Genomic DNA, 25,055 nt, shown 5'->3' on the forward strand with positions numbered 1-25,055 from the left:
CTGGGGGTACAATTCACACCTGTTTGCTGATTACTGAATGTAACAGCTATAAATCAACGTTTTAATTTTAGAAGACGATCAAGTCCCTTGTGCAGCTCATCTGTCTCTCTCACTTGATCTTACCTGTCGGACATTCACATTTAAGTTTTCACAAGCACAAACTAGCTGATTCTATCTTTCCCTAGAACCATAGAGTTAGAAAGAGTTTAGAGAGCTAGATAGATACTTTATTGATCCCAAAGGAAATTCGATGATCCGGAGGCAAATTCAGTCCCCCTTGAAATTAAAGAGTAGTGTGGTTATAGCTGACATGCAGCAAGACATTTCTGACATCAATTAATGCCTCGGCTGCATGTAGAAACCCGAGACTATCCTCTCTAATTAAACCTTACGTCTCACTTCCCTGGAGGCAGCAGGCTTAGAAATGGGTGCCAAACCCTCTTTTCACCTGCTCTGCAACTAATAGCCATGCTAGCCCTGCTGTGACGGGATACTTGGGCTGGCACAGATTCAGGCTGGCATGGGGGAGCTTTACCACTGAGGCTGTTGTAATTCTGCACACAACATGACATGCTGCTTTGGTTGGAGTAACACTAGGAATCATTCATTAACACTGCAAAATGAATCTCTCTTCTGGGCCTACAAGTCAGGGATTAAGGGAGGAGCTACAACCCACTTGTTGGACAGAAGGAGTCTACAAAGTTGTGTATTATTAGTGATGTTTTTCAACATCCGCTACCAGTTTTTTCCATTGATTGTTCCTAGAGTGTTTTTGCACTGTAAATATGATTAATCTTGGACAACTAGAGCTCTCACAGATAGGGAAAGAATCTAAATTAAAGATATGGTAATCTTTCATTTGGAAAGCACAATGCAATAATGCTAACCAGCACAAGGAAACGGCACTTCAGACTATACCTTATGACGGCATAAAGTTTGCATACTGATTTTTCAAATGTTTATCTGCTGCCTGTTTGAAATGCATGGCATGCTTTCAAATAAGCAGCCACTTAGGAGGACTCTTGACACACTGGCTCTGCACATTTTCTGTTCTGCAAAGCTTGAAGTCTGAAACCTCGAGGATAAGCATACCTTCGTCTCAAGATCTGCTAATGACCATATAAAGGTCAGCAAAGGTATGTCTGGGAGAAAACAGTTCTCAGATCCTCTTTTTAATGGCAGCTACAGTACAAAACATGTTCTGTGTGTGTGTGTGTGTTTGATGGATTAAGTTACATCTTGACCTGGACATACCTGGTGGTCAGTCAGTCACTGGACCATATGCTAACTTTCCTTGGCATTGCAATAACTCGATGGAAACATACATCGAGACACAGCAAACAGAAACATGATTAAAATGTGTGTATCAAGTGGTTACGCTGTTTGTGTAAACAAGTGCTGACCGTCAGATAGCTTAAAGAGAACGACAGAACAAATTCCCAGGAGAACGTAACAAGTTTTAGGAGACCTTTTCTTTTTAGTGAAGATCTGTTTCCTTTGAGGTGACTGACTGACTGTCACAGAGTGTGAGAGCAAACAGCCATGACTGACGGAGGCCAGTCGAGTGTGTAATCCTGTTATGAAGGGTCCGTGTTTGGTTTAAGTGTGTGTGTTTGTGTGTGACAGCAAATGCTGCTTTGTATGAGCTGTGTATTGTGTCTGATTGTATTGCGGAAGTCCTTTGAAGTGTTGTAAGATTTATTTTTCCAAGTCTGAGTGAAATTATTTTCCAGTTCCATCAGCCAAATGTTAAAGAGAGACTTTTTTTATTTTAAATCAAACTCATCTATTCAGGCATATTGCTGTCACTTTTTAGTTTGCACTGCCTCGGCTTTCAGTGGCTGAAAATTAAATTCAATTATAGAGGACTGACTATTTGCTGTTGAGGGTGTCAGACATAAACAAAACAACCGAAAAGAGATTCCTCAGGTGACCTGATAGCCAAATGTTAACAGCACATCCCACAATTCTTCAACATCCCTGTTTCAAGTCCGGACCTTCCCTGTCCCAGATCATGGTTTTCGAGGAGGAAGTAATAATATTTTCAAGGACACAATCATATTTGTATGTTTTAAGTGTTGACTGATGAATTTTAGAGAACAAATGTTTTCTAAAGTCGATGCAGTGGGAGATAAATAACTGATGTTTTTTGATTTGTTTGTGGAGATGATTCAATCAAGGAATTCACACTGCGTGCTCTGACTCTGACAATAACTTTGAGTACTGAATTATTTACGGGAAAAAGATACTGGATGACAAATTAGATGACATAAGTTATAGCGGACCAAAAGAATTCTGTTTTGTTTTTTGGGGGTTTTTTTGTCTTTGTTTTGCTAAAACAACACAGCAATGGTTAAATTTAAATAATGTTTAACAATGTGATATTCACAGTATTAGCTGTACTAAAAAAAGAGCCGTTTGTCCTTCGTTTGCATTCTTGATTTTTTTTCTTCTACCCTCCTTATCCTCATTTTTCCTCAAATGCTTTTCTGCATCCCACCAACCCACCCAGCCACTGCATCTTCTGCGCTAAGCCACCTCATAACAAGGCCGTTCCACACTCAGGCCTGCATTAGGATGCAAACCCCTCTCTCTCCTGCTCTTTCTCAGCAGCCTTAATCCTTTCGTCCTCTCTACTGTGAATGATAGCCTCAGCAACTAGCCCCCTGTCTCTGGCAGGCACAGGCCCATTGCTAAACATAATGGTGAGAAAATGGCCGCGGTGAAAAGATGTGACTCTGTGAGGAGAGGTCAAGCTGTCAGTTCCTCAATCATAATGGCAGAGAGAAAAGGTCCCTGCCAGGCCCACAGCAGAGACTGTGGACCGTTGGATGGTTGACACAAGCCTGTGTTTCAGGTTTATCCTCAGTAATTCAAACGATAATACGAATGTGTGGGTTCAGCGTTTCTTTGGAGCCGTTGTTGATTTCAGAAATCCTTCTGTCTGTCAGTGTTTTTTGTACTCTATGTACTTAACATGTCATATCTTGTTTCTCTGTTGGACCAAAACAAAACCAAACAAAAGAAAAATGTGGGATAAAGAAGTCAGCGTTTCAGGAGAGGTTATGTGCAGGACAGTTTTTTTGCACAAGGCCTTTCTGGAGCCCACATCGGTTGCTTGGCAGCCGTGCAGCGATGACGAGACTGCAGGAAGTTGGTCTGCCTGGAAGGATGCTATCGAGAGGCCACTAGAACGTACAAGGAAATGATCATGTGACAGATGGAGGCAGCCAGAGGCAGATGCAGGCTACTTTTTCAGTTAACAAGTCAAGCTAACCACCTCCTGTCTGTAACTTCATATTTAACTCAAAGAGTTTGGTGTTGAAATGCACTTCTTACTTAAGAAAAAGATTAAGTTATAAGTCACAATATTTTTAGCTCCACAAGAAATTTCTCAAGATTTATTATAATACTGAAACATTTTGCTTTATGTATTATCTTGATTTACAGTTGGGTCCAGATGTTCAAATCTGCCCACTCAAATGAGATGACTGAGTCTGACTCTCATTTGAAAATGGAAACTAGAGTCACAAGCTGACAGTTCAGACTGAGGCCGAGATTTCCAATGCACTATAAATTCTGTAAGATTTTTCTTGTTTCCTGTTGCTCCTTCCTCTCCCAGATCCCTAATAGTGTGAGAAAATAGTCCTTTATTACTTCCACCAAGTAGGTCGTGTTTTCGGTTCAGTTTGTTGATTTTTCTGTTTGTCAGTCAGATTATTGGCCTGCTTTTCATGAAGCTTGGTGGAAGGGTGTAAACAACCCGGTTGCTATGTGTTTTAGCCGGTAGTCCAGCCTCATGGCCTGGGCGTTGTTACTGGCTACAGGCTACAAGCCCACTTCCCAAAGGCTGATGCCTAGAAATGCCCACAACACAGCAAAAAAATAAGAGGAAGAAGAAATTCAGACTCATGCAGTTCTCTGCAGATGCCACCACGCACACTTCTAGTGGCTCTTCAGTGATGATTGAGAGGTGATGTTGACACCTCAGCTAAGCACAAACATATTTTGACACAACACTACTTTTGGAAATATATCCAGTGGCATAGTGGACTTGCAGATCTGCATATTATCGAAGTGTGGACTGTTGGCCTTGGTGGACGTATTTGCTCCGAGTGCCCTTCTAGTTTGTAGTGAGACTGCTTCTCAGCTGTTTAAAGCCTCATTGAGATGCAAGACCTCCACTATAAAACTGAGTGGGGTTGGGTGGGGAGGGGGGTGGAATTAGAGGACACAAGAACATGCAGAGGAGAAGACCCACTTCTGTGTTCAATTTACTTGTTAAATCTACCCACAATGCCTCGGTAATCATCTCTCCACCTCTGTTATACGCACACTCACACACACACATTACGTTGAGATGAGAGATGACTAGAGTCACTCAGATACTGCCTGTAAATACAGCATAATATTGTCATATTGTGTCGCCTGCAGTGCAAGTGATGAATTACACATTGTCAGTGTTCACTTTTACAGTTTATCACAGCCGTTGGCCAAAAAAAAAAAAAAAAAAATTACAATGCAATGTAAAAACAGTTTCATAAAAGCTCAGAAACATTTTAGTCAGGGTGACCTAAATCTTTTTCTATATTTTGACAAAATAAAGTACATGGGCTATTTTTCCTTTTCGTGTGATTTTTTTTTTTTTTTTTTTTTTTTTTTTTTTTATTAAAGCACTGCATAATTTTGATCTGTGCTGTTAATACAATTAGCAAAATCCATCACAGTGTACATGTGTGAGTTTAATTTCACTCTTAGTATCCATATTTAAAACTTGCTGATGTGTCAGTCAGACACACATAAGCCTCATTTCCACCACTTGGCCCGATTCGACTCGTCTCCCTTTTGGTACGAGCTAAAACTTAAGATATCAGATCAGTTCACCTTGAATCTCGAGGTGATCCCCAAAAAGTACCGGGTGTGACGCGCACTGAGCCTCTGGCCGACACATAGGCTAAAAAAAAATCTGCGCTGTGTTCAAATTAGTCGGGGCTTGACCTCAACATCCCCCAGTGATGGGTAAAATGCTTTTAAACACTTTTATGGCTCTCTTATTGCTCTCCATTGCCCACAGAAATAACCACTCTCCCGCTCTTTGTCTGGCTCTGTCACACTGTGTGTTTGTGTGTGTGTGTGTGTGTGTGTGTTGTGTGATTACTAGTTTGAGCAATATTTCTGCCAGTAAAGGGACACTAACCCAGCCTGTAAATATTGTTAAATCTAGTTTTATGGCTTTTAATTTCACTAACTTGTTTTAATTTTATATTCTTTCCCCTCTACTTTTATTCTCTGTTATTTGTATGTTATTATATCTATTCTGTATCTATCTGTTTTATCTGCTTCTGGTCTATTTTCATTTTTGAATTTCACTTGGGAAGCACTTTGATGTCCCCTGTGTTTCAAGTATAAATAAACCTGCCAAGACTTTCGATATGACTTGTTTTGGAATAATTACTGGAGTCCTCTGCAGCGCAGACCTGCAGATGACTCATAAAGGATATCACAGAGTGAGAGGAAGAACAGGGAAGGAGGAAATTAAGGATCATGGAGATGAATAGACAAACACATGGAAACTGCGAGGTTCAGATGCCAGCTGCAGACAAATAAATCAGCAGTGATGAGTGTTAAAGCTCAATAAACAGAAACACATACCTAATGTGTTATATTGATAATCTATATGTTAGAGCCAGGCCTCATCATCCTCATCTGTCGCCTGTTATTGTTTAACCTGTCAGTTGTAACACAAATACACAGACAATGATATATTTGTGATAAGCATATATCTGAAGTGGTGCTTCTGAATCATTTTGTTTGGAAATAGAGCAAATGTATGTTCAAATATACTGTTGTACAAAAGGAGATCATGTGCCCCCTCTCCCAGCCTTCACCATACTATTCAGAACTATTTTTAAAGGACACAATAAGACTTCAGTGTTAAGTGTTATAGCGTGGGCCTTAAATGCTCTTCAAACATGAAGTCATCACTACAGTAAAGTGTTAGAGAATAGCATCGCTTCTTTTCATACAATATTATTCTTCTTACCTTCTTAGTAACCCTAACAGCCTTCCATTAAAAGCTCAGCTCTTAGAGTGTAACTTTAGCCTTGCATCACTGAGTGTTTATCCAGTCACAGAAGATTAACAAGGGTATCCATGCCAGTCAAATCTAAGCAGGTCTTGACTGAATCGTTTTTGCAGCGTCACAGCAACTTAGCGCTGGAGAGCTAATTCATGCTAACCTTCCTCGCTCGCTCTCATCAGGCTGAGTCATTGACAACTTGTCAGTGCATTTGAGAAGTTGTGAAGGGAGAAATAAGTCCTCTTGGCACTGGAGCACTTATCATATTACACCAGATTTGTACAGCACCAATGGCAGATGTTAGCAACAAGGACGAAATGTTGCAAAATGATATTCATAGATTTCTGTCTTGAAGCAGTCGAACATTTCTTTGCACATAGGAGCCATTAATTGTCTTGGTACATTTCTGTTGTGATAATAGAATATAATGTACACTATATAGACAAAAATATCCAGACAGACCTCTTTATGAGTGGAGATTGTCAGCCAGGCCTTTTGGTCCAACATCAGAGCCTGACCTCACAAATGCTCTACGGCAGGAAAAGGCAAAAATTCCCACTGAAACACTCCAAACTCTTGCTATCATCTGCACAATAATCAAGATGATTGTAAATCTGTTTTTGACTATGGAAAGTCATCAGTTGTCAATATCAGGTCAAATAAAGTTATCTGGAGACCAAATTCCAGAGGGAAAATGAGAAGAAGCTACCAGGTAAAGGGCATGACGCTCTAAATCTTTGTCAGTTAGACTTGTTGAGGTCAAGTGCTCATTACTATGGAGAAGGTTGTTATGTGGATTGTTTCCTCTCCTGCCACAGTGCAGAATGCAGCAGGCTGGACTTTAATCGGCACATACTGCAGCTCCAACTCTCCCATCAGATCACTAGTTATCCATTTTTAGAATTCATCAGCTGATCTCAGCAGCAACATTTATCCTCAAGTTATATGTCTGGCCTCTTATTCTGTCGATCTGAGCCTTAACCGAGCTTGGGTCAAGGTCCGCTTACTGCTTCCACAGTTACTATGTAAATAGCATCATCTCATTAACATGACTTTCTGCAAATTATGTTTTTATGCAGTCGATTCATTAATCTGTCCCCTTTTCCATTCTGCTTAAGGCTTTGTTTTTATAGTGTTTAATACGTTGTGAAAACATCAATTACAGTATGCACACTTCTACCGTAAATAATAATAATAAAAAAAAAAACTCACATTGGAGCTGTTTCATTTATCCAATGTAACAATCAACAATATATACAGTATAAAGACAAAAGTACTGGGACACCTGACCATTACACCAACAGGCATTTTAATGACATTGCATTCTGAATGCACAGACAGCTTTGCGGCTATAACAGCTTCCACTCTTCCGGGAAGACTTTCCTCAAGATTTTGGAGTGTTTTCTGTGGGAAATTTTGTCCATTCATGCGGTAGAGGATTTGTGAGGTCAAGCACTGATTATTGGACCAAAAGGCCTTGCCTACAATCTCCGTTCCAATTCATCCCAAAAGTTTGTTTGTTTGTTTGATGGGGTTGAGGTCAGGGCTCTGTGTGGGCCAGTCAAGATCTTCCACACCAAACTCATCCAGCCATGTCTTTATGGACTTTGCTTTGTGCACTGGGGCACAGTCATGCTGGAATAGAAAAGGGCCTTCACCAAACTGCTGTCACGTTTGGAAGCGCAGCATTGTCCAAATTGAATATTTCCCTTCACTGGAAAGAGTGAGAGAAGAGTAAGAGGCTGTGTCCAACCCCTGAAACACAGGCTCATACCGATACCTTTGTCTATAGAGTGCTTGTTAGATTAGTGTAGTTTTTCATGTCACTTAAAGCAGTGAAGATCTAACTGACATCCTAGCATAGTGTACGTGCCTCTACATGATCAATATTGATTTTTTTTTTTGTCTTTGCTTTTGAGAAGCGCATGCCATTAAATGTTCCGTCATGCAATCCCCAGCACACTGAATGGCAGATTATATGTGTGAGAGAGGAGAATATCACGGCCGAGGAAGTCATTAACCTTTTAAATGCTGCACGATCCATGCTTCATGCTTTGTGGCGACAATAACAATGCACCCTGGCTGCTGTAATTTTAAACGGGCTCCACTGATCACTCTGATAAAGAGGCCCATTTAAAGTGAATGAATCACTCTGATAAGAACGAATTTATTCTTTCTGCTTATGATTGCGAGACATTTCCAATATTACTGATGTCATGTCAGTGCATTCACTTGTTACTATCTCAGATGAATCAAGTTAACCTCCATGTTAAGTGCATTTCGTTCTGTGCTCATCGTATGTGAGCTTCACGGGCGTACCAGCTGCATACGGCCAGCTTAAATGTAGCCTGTGTAAGTTAATGCCATTACAGGGCAGATTATCATGAACTCATGTTTGAATGTGAGCATTTGTTTATGCAATGAAATAAAAACAGACAAATGGCTTCCAGGGCAAAGGACTATAATCTTTATACATGCCTGTGTGCTTACGCTGAATCATTTTGCATTTCACCCATCACTGAATGCACAACATGTCATACATTTGAAATAGGGCAGGAATAACGCAATGTAAGATGCAGTGCTGGTGTTTGCGAGCGTATTGCTGCGTGACTGGAGGTCTCTTGTCTGTCTAACCACCAGCCATGCCCCATGTCTCATCAGTGGCACCTAATATTGTTCGAAGACCGTGAAAGACTGGAGAGACTGGTTGGAGGGATTGATACTACAGCACAAGCGCAGTGAATCAATTGATTTCAGAAGAGGAGCTAAACTGGATCCACTTAGTGTGAATAACAGCTTCAACCAACTGAGCTCCTTTTCTTTGGGGGGGCTCATGTGTGTGCTGAGGGTTTACAGTGATTTGTTTTTTTGTGTCAGTTTTATGTACAGCACAAAGTACAACTAAGGCTGATGGGAATGTCGTGGCTATTCAATTTATCATTTATAGACCAACTTGTCGGAGCAGAATAGAAAGAATTCGAAAACCAAATACTGAATATTTTATTGCTGAATATAATGGAAAAGAGAAACTTTTTTTTCCCAGATAATACTCGGGGCGCCCGTGCTTGCTCAGTGGAGAGGGCACTGCCTGCAGTGGGATGGTCACTGTCGCCTTAAAGGAACAGTTGATCCAAAAATGAGAATTAAATCATTATCTACTCACGCACATGCCGACAGAAAGTCAGGCGAAATTTTTTAGTTCACAGAACATTTCTGGAGCTTCACTGCAAAATAGCATTACAGCATTCCCCTAAAAAACTGAAGCTGAAGCTGTGGACTTGTTTTAAAATGTAGTAATAATGGTGATGAGTGATGATGATGATGCTAATTAAACAAATAAAATGGCTCTACACAGCTTGTTCAGTGTTATGCAAGTTTCCAGACGGGTGTAAATTCTAATTCTAATATCACCTGCAGCTGCTAAGCTAAAACCCTCAGTGAGCAGACTGTCTGAATCAGGTGCTTGAGTTCGAACTTGTGTACACCCAACCACTAGAGATCAGTGAGAGCTTGCAGTCGGAGGCTTGCATCACACACAACAGAGAGAGCTGTTCTCAAACACACACTGTAACACTTACCATTTACTTTTCACGCTTTCTAACAAAGAAGAAAATGTGTGCCCACTTCAATATAGAGGAGGAGCATAATTTCTTAGCTGAGCCTTATTTCTTTGACCCAGAGGGACCGGCTGAGGGACGAAGCAGCTTCAGCTCAACCAGACCCACAGGCAGCAACTGACTAAGAGTGGACATCATACATGCATGTAAGCTTGTTCGGCCACTTCAGATGGTGTGCATGCTAATGCGTTTAGCCTATTGGCTAAAGTTCAGATTTCGGCGTAAAAAGGGTGTAAATAACGTCTTTTAATAGCAAATTTGGAATCTCGGGGCTTGCAAAGACTTGGATTACACTGGACAAGCTGTAGGGAAGCATTTTATTTATTTATTCATTATATTCTTTTAGGTTTTAAAAGCTTTCATCAGCATGTGGGTGACTGTTTTGTACTGACAGACTTGTATTTTCCTCGTCCTCCTGTGGGGATAAGTACTGACCCTGAAGTGAATATCCCTGCAGTGATTCTCATGTAATCTTGACCTGCAGTCTTTTGCTACAGTGCACTCCCTCAAGTTACTGGATGCAGTATAAAAGGTTGTAATCCTGTAAAGAAATTAATTGTGTGATGTTGAAATACAAGTTTAATTGGAGCATAATTTTTAAGTGTCCAACAGCAGGGTAATGACCAAAATTTCATTACACTGAATCCCTGAGGTGAGTGTGGCTGAGCCATGCGGTTGTGATGTGGTGCAGTAGAATTTTAAACTAATTTTAATCATATCATTACCTTGATGGATGGTCAGTATTACACCTGAATAAAATACGCTGGAAGTTGTTTTTAATTGGGACTGCTGACATTTGTTCAGATGGTATAGGTGAATCAGTGCTTCCTCTCTTGTCAGCTAAGTCCTTTTTATTTACAATAAGTCTTACAGGGCTTTAAGTGGCGATGCGTTGGACGTCACTCGGCTCTCCTAGACTGCTGGGCTCACTGCTTGAATCAATCCACTGACTTATTTAACATCTCTCGGGTCACGTCGTGTGACCAAGGTCATAAGCAGAGTTCACACTCCATGACATTGCAAGTAAATACATGCGACTCAGTCCGCTGAGCCATCTGGACCCCCACTGTTTGTGTGAAAGGTGCTGTAAGAGAAGGCTGACCTTCACAACAGCAACACACTCTGCACTTGTGCAGGGCTGTTAGTCGGCCACATGAGCCCATGCATATTTGATGCAAAAACCTCACTCGACCTCTTCAAAAGTACAACAGAAGGTATGGCTTGTGACAGACTTGCTGAAATTAGGCATGTTTTGATGCTTTTGTGACGAAAGCTTCTCATACATGTTGTCTTTTTTTTGCACTTGCTGATGTTCTTAAGTGACAGAGCAAATCTAGGCCCTGAGTTCCTCATGCTTTAAATAGGCCAACTGCTGACCTAATTGCTTGTACTGCTGTCACTGGAAGTGGGACTGGTTCTCTGACGATTAGGAGAGAGCAGAGGAGGAAGTATAAATGCTTGAAAATGAAGAAGACAAGTAATGGATGAAGAGAAGTAACGATTTCCTCCACAGAAGAGGAGGGGAAATAAAGAAGGAGGTGTGGTACACAGTGGATGGCTGTCTCGGTTGTCTTGACTGTGGAAATTGCTGCATATGGTCACTGCATTCACACATACGGATGTGCACACACATGCACACACTCGGGGGGCCTAAAATAGCCTGAATACCACCTCGGTGAAATTGACTTGAGGAGGAAACTGCTCTTCAGTTAATCTTACAGCCCTGACAGAACGACAGGTTTTGGGTAAAAGCAGAGAAAATAGAAACAGATGTGAGAGCATGATGATGAACTGTTGCCCTGTTCACATGTTGACGCGTGTCCTTGTTTTCATGCTCTGAGTACATGCATGTGTGTCTGACTGTTGAGCTTTTGACTGCGGTCTGTCCCAATTTGGCTGATAGGAAGCTATCAAATGTGGATTATTTTTGAAGTGTTTTTTTTTTTTTTGCAAATCCATGCTCTGTTCTGAGCAAGCTAATGCCAGGGTGCTTTGAGGTCAGCTTCTGTCTCTTTTAATGCTGTTGCTTTATTCCTCCTCTGTTGCCTCTGCACTCTCTTTCCTCCCTCTTTCTCCACCCCATCACCACTCTTTCTCCCTCCTCTCCCCTCCCCTCCTCCAGCTGCCACTGTCCTTGTTTTTGACCTATATAATGACCTGGGCCATGTCCTGACAACACAAGGAAACATCAGATTTCGACTCTGCGCCGGCTCCACTTAGCCATTGGCGATGCGTTGAACACGTGGGAGTTGTATGGTTTAACAAGACCAAATTTCGTCATTGTTGACTCATAGCTGGGCCAAACATTGAACAAACTGCTGATTCTTACGTAGGCCAGATTTGTGTCAGTTCTCCTTCCAATGGAAATGTCCTCAGAATGAAAGTTTGCAAATGATTCAGCTGTCATCTTTGAGCCATTTCAGCTCCATTGCTCTAGCATTTGAAAATGGCAGGAGGAGGATTATCACTGCTGTGACAGTTGCTTTAAAAGAATACATAAACTGTTAACGTCGACTGTGACTCATGCCACCAAAGCATGTTTTTCTGCTGCAGCATATTGTGCTCTAGACTGCACGAGCACCACAGAACAATCTGAACTGGCGCACACTGCCATACCAGGGGACATTTATGATGAATATGCACCACTCACCTACTTTTTAGTCTCTTTTCATTTTTCTAAGCATGTAGTCGATCTATTACATCGGATCAAATTTAAAACTGATCAAAGGAAGAATAATTTCTCGAATAGAAAAGTGACACACTCGAAGCAAACTCCACATAACAACGGAAGAGGAAGCACTCAACTTCTCAGCGTGACATCTGCAGCAGGATTAGCAAATTGCTGTGACAGTCTGACATTTGAACCCTGGGGTAGAGCTAGTTGGTGAAGTCAGGCCGCCGATAGTTGGTAGTGATGGGGTCCTGACAGTGCCTGTTGGTATTATTATAAATGTTTGTGCTGCACCAACAGTATCCCTGCAAGAGCTTGTGTCACGGTTTTCACGATGAGAACAGATTTAAGAAGGATTGGCGGTTAATCCTTCAGGGGTTGCCCATGCTGGGAGATAATAGCTCACTTCAGTAGCAGCACTGACACTGCAGACTTGAGGTGGAAATGTGAACTGGACTGTGACAGAACCGTTCATGACCAGGTAGTGATGCTGTATGACTAATCTGAATTAGTGCACGTGCCGAGACACACACTTCACGATCAATAGCAAACATTCTCATAGCGTTTGTGTTTGTGTGTGTGGACTGTTAGTTTGCATTTTATTCAGCTTACACAGTTTTGCTTTGTTTTTTTGTAAAGATTCAGAGGAAACTAACTGATTTATTCTTAAGGTTTAATCCAGTCCATGTGCAGCAACTCCTAAAATCACACCTGTCAGTCTACTGGCCTTTCAAAAATGCCTGTGAGACTCGAGTGTCGACCGTTTGTCTCAGTGACAAAAGCATCTCAGCCTCAGATTGTGCGAAGTGCTTTGCTTCAGGTCCGAGCACTACAAATAGAAGTGATTGTTGTGCAGTTATTGTATTCTGATGGGGTCTATCCTTTGCTGAAAAAATGTCGGCCTATTTTGTCTCTGTTTCTATGATGCAGCGGAACATTTGAACATTTGTCGAACATATCAAAATATTGAAGTTGCTTAAAATAGCAAAGGTGGTTTTATTTGGATGCCTTCACTGCACTCTGCAAATTCCCAAAATCCATTTGTCTGATAAGCCTGACCTCGTTCACCCTCCTTTGTCTACTCATGAGTGTGCTAATGCAGCGCACCAGCTGGAGCCCACGCAGTATAGCCAGCACGGTGCTGAGGCTGACCAGAACCTTATCTGAACACAGAGGTCAGTCAGAGGTCACACCCAGACTCAATCAGTTCATTAAAAGAAACCACTGCTACTGCAGCAGTGAGCGCTGTGAGCCCGTGAGCCAACTTCATTTAGTTCATCAAGCACTGACCTCATTTGGCGACTTATGATGTGTATTTATGGATAATTGTGGAGGTTTAAATTTGGCTAAGGAATTTTCTTGTGGCAACAAGGCATTGGAATCAGTGGCCTTTCAACCCGAATAACAGTATGTGTGAATAATGAGGATGTGAGACAAGGGTCCCATTCAGGACATCATGTTTTTTTATGTTTTTTTCTTCAGAGGTTTGTTCCATATGTAGCTGTAATTACCCACAGGGACCCATGTTTTTATGCCACCACAGATTCATTGAAATTAGTTCATGAAGACTGAATATTTATTGATTTAGTGTGCTGTAGTTTTACTTAATCCAATGAACTGTTACATCAAATCTGTAGCATATTGGAGTACTTTTTGGTTGTTGTTAGTTGTAATCACATCACATGACTCTCTACAGTAGAAATATGAAGTGACATGAGGCTGAGGCAGATTTCTGGGATGAGACTTTGCTTTGCTGAAGCATTTGCAGGTGCACACATAGTTCTGAATATCCCGAGGTTAACTTTTTCCTAGCAGTGAGAGTCTGTGGAGCTAATTCCGTGTAATTACAATTTTGTGTGCCCTGGGCCCAGTTTTGTGCTTTTCATGCTAATTTAGTTGGCTCTGTGTTTGCATAGTTTACACCTCCACAACAAACCTGGCAAAATATTCATGTGCCTTAAGTCAAAACAGCTCAAAAAAGGGTTTGGCAACTTTTTGTGAGCATACAATACAAATTTAGGATTTTTTTTACTGTTAGTTTCACACCCTGCTTTTATTATGAAAAGGCTGTGTTTTGTATTATTGCGTTTTGCACACAGTAATAGGTTTGAATTTACAATATGATTGCATTTCTGTTTAATATGGCTGTAATTAAAATCTTTGAATGAATCTTATCTCTACTGATAAATAATTTTAAACCTTTCAAGGCACCTTCATGGTAAACAAATTCTTACAGCACACACAGCGTTCAGGGGTCGACAAGTGAGCACAATCACAACAATTTCACTTTCGCTGCACGGATTTTAATTAGACTCATTATTGGAAACTGAATTGCAAGCTGTAAGGATTTAACAGCTAAAGAGCTATATGTGTTGGGTGTGCATGCTGTTGTACATATTTATTGATTATTATGTTGTTAGGATACAAAACTCATCTTGCTGGTATGTTGTGCTTGTTTGAAGATCACTTTGAAATAAGCAGCAAAGACGATTCTTCTGGCCAAGAAGCAACAACTGCTGCAAACTCCTTGTGTTCAAACTCTCCTGCCCCTCCGCCTCTCAAACTATCTTCTATTATGCAGTATAGCTCATTCCCCTCTTGCCTCTTCCTCATTGCCTTTTCCACTTTCAGCGTCTCTCTTCCTGACTCCCTGTCTGTCGAGTGCCCTCTGCTGCTCTTTATCAATGGCGAGGCACAGACTCCGAATGGCTCCCATCCATGTAGTCCTCCACAGTTAGCTGTTAGGAAACACAGTTTGTTTCAGCCACATTCAGCTCTCATTCAGTGTTGGCACAGGCCAGCCATGTGCATGCGCTCAGACAAACACAAGAAACTCCTCGTGTGTGTGCATACTTGCATGGACTTAAACTTGCACAATAAGTTATTCTTGGCATGAATGCCAACCACTGTTTGCCAAGCTGTATAAGATTAGGTGACAATTTTATCATGCACTGGTAATTTGTATTGTTAACCACTACACCCAGTAATAAAGTGTGCAGACACTGATATATTCAGAATTTGATGAATTAGAGCTGCGCTAATGAATATTTTGTGTATTTGCTTTCGATGAGATTAATGTGTGTAATGTGAAAGGGGTCACTTGTACTGACAAACCCACAGATAATCATCCCTCATTTCCCCTTAAGCTCTATGGAGCGGTTTAGCGTCTTTCAGCTAATTGTTTTGCGCGCACAGCTCACAACTGTCCTGTACTGGTTCAGTCTCACCGCTCTCATCTGCATGGCTTCTGGTCGCAGCGGGCAGCTGTAGCACACTTTACCCTAACTTTCCAGCATCAAAGGACATGCAAAGTTAGTGACGAACACATAAACACAGTGGAGCATTTAGCAGCTGAAGAGCCAGACATTTTTCTTAAGAGTTGAGACTGAAAAAGAGCTGCAAAGGTAGTGCATACCAGACATGCATTTATGAGACAGGCGCAAACGCACTTCAAATAAATGCTAATGTTGCTTCATTTCTGCTGCATGTATAAATAGGAAACTGTATGCTGACACATTTGCAAGATTAGGTTTCTAAGGTTATCATATGTCAGTGTTGTGTTGACAGCTTGTTCCACCCCTCCCAAGTGGGGGAACTTCTGGTATGTAGAACAATAGTACTTATATATACTGTACATACTGTTTAATACATCAAACACTGCACTCATTTCTGTGTTTGCAAAGTAGACGGTTGAAGGGAGAAACGTTGCACTGTGTGAGTTTGGTTTGTTAAAAAATCTATCAAATTGATCCATTAAGTGATCCAAATTCAAAACTGAAACTCAGCAGCTTGTGTTCAAGGGTTTCTTACTTAAGGATGATGATTAAAGAGGCAGACACTGCAGAGCTTTACTTAAATAGTTTATTAAAAATGAATTCTGCAGGCTAGTGTCACCATCGAGTGTTTAAGTTTTCGCTTCGCAAACACTACTATGAATAAAACATAGAAAGTTGGTGCTTAGATTTCACGTCTAAACCAGTGTTGGACAGCTAGTGCGGGCAAATCCATCGCAAACTATACACTGCAGCGGTTCGCACAAGGTCCACATATGTCCTTTTTGGTGTGTGTTAAAACCGACACAAACTCTGAGAGTCGCTGAGAGCCTTGACGCAGATCAAACCCTGCTAGCGATTCTCTTGGATTCAGTATAAAAATGTTACAAACAACAAGTGAAGTTTTTATGCTGCAACGTTACGCATCTACATTTACATTTAGAGTCAATGCCCTAATTTTGACAGGCAGCTGTGAATGTCTCTGCCTACGGCTGTGAGAGTGACGCATTGCAGGCCTGATTGCATCTCCCCTACACAACAACTGAGGGCCAGAGAATTTGTTCCTGAAGAAACCATGTTTTCCCTTTCTGCTAACTCAAATGGGCTTCTTGTTACTGAACGTTGTGGCCATCTCTCCAGTTTATTTCCTGACTTTCTACATGGAAGCGCTGCAGTGTTGCCACATTAGGAATGCAGCACGAGAGCAGAAGTGATTACTTTTGTCTGAAGGTTCTTCTACACATAGCACAACTGAATTAAGAAATCCTAAAAGCCTGATCAAGTTTTGTTTGACTCAATGTGATATATAACTGTGCAGATAGAGACGAAAGGGCAATGAATCACTAGCCTCGTGTCCTTCGAGTATAATGCCAATGTGATGGTTGTGAATGCACAATTTACGTCCGGCAGCGACATTCAATACCACACTAGGAAGCAGGATGAATTTCATGTAGCCGGGCAGACAACCACAGGCAAAAAGTCAGCCACAGTGAACATCCCATATAATATTAGCAGTTAGCATTACCCTTTTTTTTGAAAGTTTAACTTATGTTGGTGGGGATACGCCAAAAGCCCCCCCCCCCAACCCCACCCCATCCCATCCCCACAAACCCACCCCACCCCACCCCCCGCAACCCCACTGCTCAGGATAAGCCGTGATAGATGATGGATGGACCTTTTATGACCTGACTGTTGATGTAAAGGGCTGGCAAAGCCATTGAAGTGCTAACTGTACCTAGATGTGCAAGTATCAAAAGTTATTAAAGAAAACAAAATGCACACATCTAAGCTTTAGTAGCATCTGCACTTTATATTTTCTCACTTTTTCAATTTTTGATAAAGCCTGCACAATGTCTCCCTGAGGAGCCTGAATTCCACCTTCTTCTCACTGTTAAGCAAGAATGACATGAAATCTGAGTTAGAAAACAGACCCAGTGACTGAAATGGGCCAGTGCTCACCAATACTGAGTACTGGGACTTGTGATGAGCACCCACTCCTGAACACCTGATCACCCGTGTAACTTTGTGAGGCAGCCGGCTTTGTGAGAACCATCTGGCGTCTCAGGTTACCACGGAACTGCTTCTCTCTACAAACGCATGACCAGTTTAACTCTAACTATGAAAACAGAGCTAAAAATGTCCTGTAATGTAAATAAAAAAGGATAAATATCAAAATGACTAGTTGCAGCACCCCCACCTGCATGATGGGGACATCAGGTGCACACTGCACCTGACTACTGGACAAGGGACAAAGTTGACTATTTCTGCGAGACAGATGATGGGCTGTTTGTGAAAGAGAAAAAGTCTGAATGCCAGATGTGCAGAGAAGCTAAGGCTTTGGGAGTACACTGTGGACAAGGCCTGAAACTATTGACTGAATGTGGTGACACACTTTGGCCACAGGAAAAGGAAGAAGAAAGTCAAGAATAGCTTGCCAAATTTACTAACCAAATATACATGTATGTACAAACTGTGGAAGTTTTGTGTTGTATGTAAAGTACATTATGACATACATACAAAAATACATTTGAGGTGAGATATAATGCTAACCTATATGTATAAATATAATTATACCCGAGGTAATGTTTGCTAATCATGCCATGCATTCAAGTATTCAATTAGTGTACCAGAATTGAATTAGTGTCTTTTGGTTCAGCTCAGGCCCTGCACTCACCACATGAAGATGGAAAGAATCTATTAACTTGTTGCAAGCTTTGATTGCAAAATGCAGCCTGTGTACAACTGATATATTTTGCCATTTGATAGTGTTTTTAGCATATTTCATGCAATGTACTCCTGCTGGATGCATTTGAAACAGTGCTGAATTGTTGAATTTATATTTCGTGATAACAGATTTCTGCTTTGACCAAGTTAGCATTTCCCATAGATTAAGAGGCGCCGTGTTGCACCGTGCAAATCAGACTTACAGATCCTCAAACAAAAAAGGGTTTAGAAAAATAATTTCTTCACATCCAATTTAATTAAATTCCTTTTTAAGAGGGTAGCTATTCATGTTTGCCCTAAGTTCAAGGAAGAAAGAGACAAAAAGAGAGAGAAAGAGAAGGAAATGTAGAGGGAGGCAATATTATAGTAATCCAAACCAGAGTGATGGGACCATGAATCAGGAGCTGCAGAAAATAAGCTCCCTGGTGAAGCTGCCTTCACACCACTGCTCCCTCATTCCTGCTCTCTTTCTTTGGATCCTCCTCCCTTCTTTCCCCCACTTTCCCTTTGTAAGCATCACCTATAGCTGGATGCTGTCTCCATGGTGATTCTTATGGGTCTCTGGCAAGGTCACCTTCACCAGGGAGAGAGAGAGAGAAAGTCACCAAGAGAAGAATGGAGCAGGAAAATGAGAAACAGAAAAATCATTTTAAGACAAAATAAATAGTGTTACTAACAAGTGGAAAATGAGAAGGGATGAAAATGAAGGGTTTGGTTGTGGGGCAGAGAGATGGCAAGAGAGATGGAAGAAGATGGTGGAAAACAACAGAAAAAAGAGCAGGAAACGAGGGGGAGGGGTGCGTAAACAAGCAAAGCGCTCAAAGCAAACCTCATGCTTGTGTTGAGACTAATCTTGGTGAACACCGAATGGGGAAAAGTCCAGCTCAGGAGTCCACTCACTCCATTCTGTCTTATGTGAAGCTCCAGATCACCTGGAAGCAAATCACTGGGTGTATGGGATGAATCCAGCTCGCAGCTGGTTTTTACACACACACATACACACACGTGCCTCCCTCCACCTTGCCTCCATCTGCCATGGCATTCCCATCCTCCTTACTGAAGTTCATCCACTCTGTTTGTGACTGCAGTCCTGGCCTACACCTCCTGCAGAGTGTGCTGGAGGTGGCCTTCGCCTAGGGCCATCAATATTTCAGGATCTCTCAGCATCCTCGCTAACGGGGGTACATGGGCCGCTCAGAGTCCAGGGGGAGGTGCTGATGGAGAGGCAGAGCGGGAGGGAAAAAGGTTAGAGCTGGAGACTGATAGGTGAGACAGAGCGGGTATGAAATGGGAGAGTAAATGATAGTTTTGAAGGGTGGAGAAGTAGGAAGATTGAGGGAGGTGAATGGATATGAGAAGAAAATGATAGTGCATGCTTTAAAAGAATGAATAGATGTAGGGCTGTAACATGGATGATATAGAGAATGGAAGAAGCAACAGTGCGGGTGAGTGAAAAATGGGTTGATAGACGGCAAGAGTTAATGAAAACATTCCTCTGCTTTGTTTTTGGATGGATGGCCGCTGGATTTGTCCGGATTGTAAATGTAACCATATCAGTTTTGCATGATGAACTGGAGAGTAAATCTTGGTAGAGACAGAGCGTGAGAGAGAGGGCGATAATTGTGATGATGGTAACGATATATTTACGACTCTGAAAATCCATTTGCTTGAAGAGAACATTAAGCATTTAATTATCTATTGAAAATGAGGCAATAACAAAGAAGGACAGATGAGAGTACAGAGGGGAAAGTGGGCAAGAGACAGACGGAAGTATGGATGAGCAAAAAAAGAGTGATTTCTTGGATAGATGAGTGGATAAATGGATGGATGGCTTGAGAGGAGGCTCAACAGACGCAGATGCATATCCTATCTGACTGCCGATGACCAAGAACCTCCTGCCATCTTTTCCTCCTCACCCTCTCATCCTTTTGTCTCAATGTGAAAGAGCTGCACTCGCCAACTGTTGCTACGACTACAGCTGTTGCCACAATGGTGGTCATTAGGGGTCGTTGCCATAGCAAGGAGAGACGCTGCACCCACAGGCACGGTCAATACGCTGATTTTGTTTATGGGTGTGTCAAAGCAGTCATCTTGGTGAGTTAAAATTCGTGAGACAGCAAGATTTTTACATTGATTAGAAATTAAGCTTGATCTTTCACTGACCTGTGAGCCCATGAAACATGCTGACATGATGACAAAGATCATAATTTCTTAAAGGTTTGCACATAAATCACAGATTAGGGTCTGAATATAATGAGCTGCCTCGTAGGTAGACTTGTACCAAAATCTCTGCTGGAGAATCGTCATTATCTATTATCAGCATAATACGTATTTGAAATACACACTCATAAAATGTATAGTATAGATTTTATATCCCCAGTGGACCCTTATTCAGCTACAGTGCACTAAAGTACGTTAAAATATGTAATGTTATCTCAATACATTTTAAAACAAGGGTAAGAGAGTCTACAGCCACCTTAGCAGCTGTGTGGCTGTATTTAAGCATGGCAGAGCTTTCAGGGGAATGTTAAGGTACATCATCTTTGCTAAAGGGAATGAGAATGTATCATCAAGAGATTTGATTCAAAACCAGAACCGATCCACCGATCAACCAATCCCGAGAGCGATCCTGCCAGCAAGGCTAAAAACACAAATCCAGAGAAGGATGTTGCATCCTCTCCTGTGTGCATCTATGATACAAAATATATTTAGCGCTTAATCCCCTCAGTTTGCCATTTTAGCATTTGAAATCCGGTTTCTGCCCAGTTTTTCAATCAATTTAACATTATTTTTTGGCATTTCACTATTCATTACAGCATGTAAAATTTGTCAGCAATGATGGACTAGTTAAAGAAGTTAAGTATGCCAGATACAACTTATAGGGGACAAGAAGTGGAGCATGAAGTAGAGCAAAAAAGTAGCACTCACAGAGCAAAGCTAAACTGAAGTGAGTCTCTTGCAGTATTCCCTGTGGAGTCAGCTGCAGTTACACTGTAACAATGACCGGTAAGATATCTGACCCCGATCGGGATGACTGTGCTCCTACAACAAGAGTATTGAGGAAACACTGAGTGACCTCTGACCTGTGCTTCAGGTCCCCAGAGCAAAATGAGCGTTCCGAAATGTTTTTCCTCATGTCAAACAGCTATAAGAAAATAGAAGATCCTGTACTACTGCATCCCAGTGATTTCAAAGTGTAATTTCATGCTTTTTGATTAGCTGTCACTACTTGTGTAAATACAAGAGCTGATAAAATATCGCCTAAGTCCTTCTCACTGCCCTCTCCACCATCCTCTATTTTAATCACACCCTGACACAAAACGATCACCCTCGAGCTTCTCCCACCGCGCTTTCCAAAACACTTTGGAAGGTGACTGTCCCAGCTTATCACTTCTGATGCCTCAGTGTGGTCTTACTGGAGGTTTCACGTAGCCATGACCCAACATCCCGGCCCTCGGCGACTGCATACCTTTAAGCACCCTTGTTGGTCACTGATAGGTGAGGAGAGAGCCACAGCGGGTAAATCCTCCACATCCAAAGTGGATTATGGGGGCGCTCCCTTTAGTGCACTGCTTGAGTCTGACTGTGTTTATAAAAGGCCCTCCTGGGAAATGACAACATGCAGATATTTTATACAGAATACATACATTTTTTTTTTTTTTACGAGAGACCATAAAGAGAGAGAGGAAGGAACATGGCGTCATGTTTTTTTTCCCTCTGAAAATAGACATCGATTTCAGTGGAGCAGTCGCTGTTTGTAATATGCCTTTGGTAATATGAGTGTGAAAAAGGAAAAAAGAGCATGACTAAGAAAAGGAGGGTTTTGTTTTGTTTTGTTTTTTTTTTGCTTATTTACAAAGCAGCTTGGTAAGTCGGATCAAAGCAGGACTGCGAGTGATCAACAGTAAAAGAAGGATGGAGAGAGAAAATCAGACGGTGAGGTTTGCACGGGACTTATGAGAAAGCAGTTAGACAGAGTGGCAAAACAAAGGCATCGTCAGGGTAACAGAAAGAGAACGGAGGGATGAATGGGAGATGACAGAGACGAGGGGCTGACAAGCAGCACAGAGGCTGTGTGGCCCGTAGTAAAACGGTTAGATGTGCTCACAGTGGCTGCCTCAGACAGCAGAAAGTGTGTCACAGGAGAGCTGGGCCAGTGCAGCAGGCTAATGTTGCCTCAACGAGCCCCTGCTGCATTCAGGCCTCCCGGTTAGCACTTACTGTTTGGGCAAGTCATGCCCTGAGAAGCCATAACAGCATGAGCCACCAATGAAGGGTTTAGCTCATACACGGGTAAAACAGACCTGCAGTCAAACTCTGCTGTCAGGATCTACGCTAGCCACTAATCACTGCTCAGTCAGTAGAGACGTCTTCTTCTCCTCATTTCACCCTGAAAGCTCCGGAGTGGGGAAAGGAACGACAACAACAAATACCAAAGCTTTGTGCGCTTTCAGAGATCAATACAATGCTGGCAGAGTGACTGACCTCGGCATGTGCAGAAAATAATTCACACTGCGACATAGTACTTTCCAGAGTAAAAGAGAACCAGTGATACCATCTGCCGATCAAGATTTTGCAACTGGAGCGGTAAGACAGCTAAGATGAACGAGGTTTGATTGGGTTATTCAGCTGCATCAGGTGACTTTTGTTCAAACGTGTTCAGCTTCACATAAAACTGACGCTCTCGTCAATGCCATTTTCTAATCCATGCCACAAATTAAAGGCTTATCACGTCATGTCCACGTTGTCCAGGTTGTTGAGATGGTTTTTTTAGCCTTTAAGATATTCATCTTGGTTTGGATGTCCTCATTTTGTTTATAATATCACTCCAGGAAAATTGGCCTCATTACTGCTGCAGTTCCACGAATACCACAGGCACATTCGATTATGGCTGCAGGCTGCCAATTAAGCTTCAGGCATCTCTTTTTTCTCCCGAGCAGATAGGTTGTTTCAATTTGATTTCTCCGAGTTCTTCTCATATAAAAGAGTGGGTTGCAATAGTATTGATTGAATCACACACACACACATGCAAATACATGCAGGTCCTCAAAGGGGCACACAGCTGACCTCTAGTTAATGAAAGATGAACCCAGTGGCAAAATGATGCAATGAGTGGAGTGTATGAGGCCGACATTTAGCCCCCATCACAGCCTTGAACACCTCAGAGAGCCGCAGCTTCTCTAATCAAGCAGAGGTTGGATCGAGGTCACTTTAGGTCACTGATCAGTCCCGGCTTGGAGGCACACGTTCAATAACTATCCACATATCATCACTGATGCTCAACATGTGAAGGAGGATGGGAGAAACATCACGGGACTGGGCCAAAACCTCTCATTAATAACTTTCAGCGAAATTAAAAATCCTTCGCCATGTTGAAAAAATATTTAACAACACGGTTTAACTTCAGTTAAACTTTTATATAAAAATATTTCTGCGGCAAAGAGCTCAGTTCTTCAAATATTTTGTTTTATCTGAAGAGTATAGATTTGTATCCATATCTACAGTACATCACGTTAGCACTGTGAGTCCTCAGGAAAAACATCGAAAGATGCATAAGACAAGTCTGCCTCATATAAACTAGAGGGATTCAACTGAAATGCATCCTGGGAAGTACATGTGAATCAGCCCAGTGGGATATTTATTGAATTCACACTGTACTTTTACCTCACAGGTCTGAAACCCATGAAGTTCTGAATTGTTTCTGAAGGCAGCCACTAAAAATGATAGGATGACCTGACTTTAAACTGTCAGCTGTATCTGTTTATATCAGGTTATTTATTAAAAATCTGGTTTAACGAAACTGATTTATAAACAGGGACTGAGTCAAGAGTAGTTGTACGCTCTGTAATATAAATTCACTTTACCTACAGTCACACTTGTCATTTTAATGCAAATTCTCACATGTGAACATCGTGTTCAGTTCTGAAATATTAATTTATCCTCATCTCGTCACTAGTCAGCAGCATCAGCACATCGGGTTCTAGCAGATATCAGTAACTCTGAATCAAACTGTTCACTGAATGCGTCCAGGTTTGATCCGATCAACGTAAAAGACCACAGAACGGCGCAGGAATGGCTCTCAAGTAACAGAGCATGTCCTTTATGACGTTAGTGGGTCCAGCTGAATCACCGCAGTCCTCCTCGGGAAATAATCAGTTTGATATTTCTGCTCATGTCGCACACACACACACACACACACACACACACACATTTGTCGCAAGAAATAGTCTACTGTTTTGCGTCAAATCAGGCTGCAATCATGTAACCTATAATATTTAATGATAGACTGCGATGGCATCCTAAAATTAGGGTCTGACACACTCTTTCTGTGGGATGTTTGCCCCTCTCAGCCTCTCTAAGAGAAGGTCTGTTTGTGCCGCACTCTAATCTCTGATTATCGCCTCCGGGTATGAAACATGTTTAAAAAAGACAGCACAAAAGCTCAGAGGACTACCTGTTTTTACTGTACACTTAGAAAAGCTGTGCCTGAATACTGTCAGGGAACAATATCCAAAAGTCATGTTATGTAAGTGGAAGAATGTTCCTGCTGATTTATGGTAAGGTTTCCTGGAGTTTTACTGCTTTAGGAAGCATTTTCCTAATCTAATCTATGATTTTTAATTGAAACGGTTTATCTCTCAAGATTTCCACTCTCCAAAAGCTAATTGATTTTCCAAATATATGAGAAAAGT

The 25,055-nt window shown here is 41.7% G+C and overlaps 1 protein-coding gene across 4 annotated transcripts in view; it reads left to right on the top strand.

The window, feature by feature from the left end:
- The window catches only part of dlgap4b (discs, large (Drosophila) homolog-associated protein 4b), a 98,020-nt gene that overhangs the window by 3,617 nt on the left and 69,348 nt on the right, over nt 1-25,055 (top strand). The gene's annotated exons all lie outside the window — the stretch shown is intronic.

Source organism: Scatophagus argus, chromosome 3 (genome assembly GCF_020382885.2).
Source record: "Scatophagus argus isolate fScaArg1 chromosome 3, fScaArg1.pri, whole genome shotgun sequence".
NCBI classification, from domain to species: Eukaryota; Metazoa; Chordata; class Actinopteri; family Scatophagidae; genus Scatophagus; species Scatophagus argus.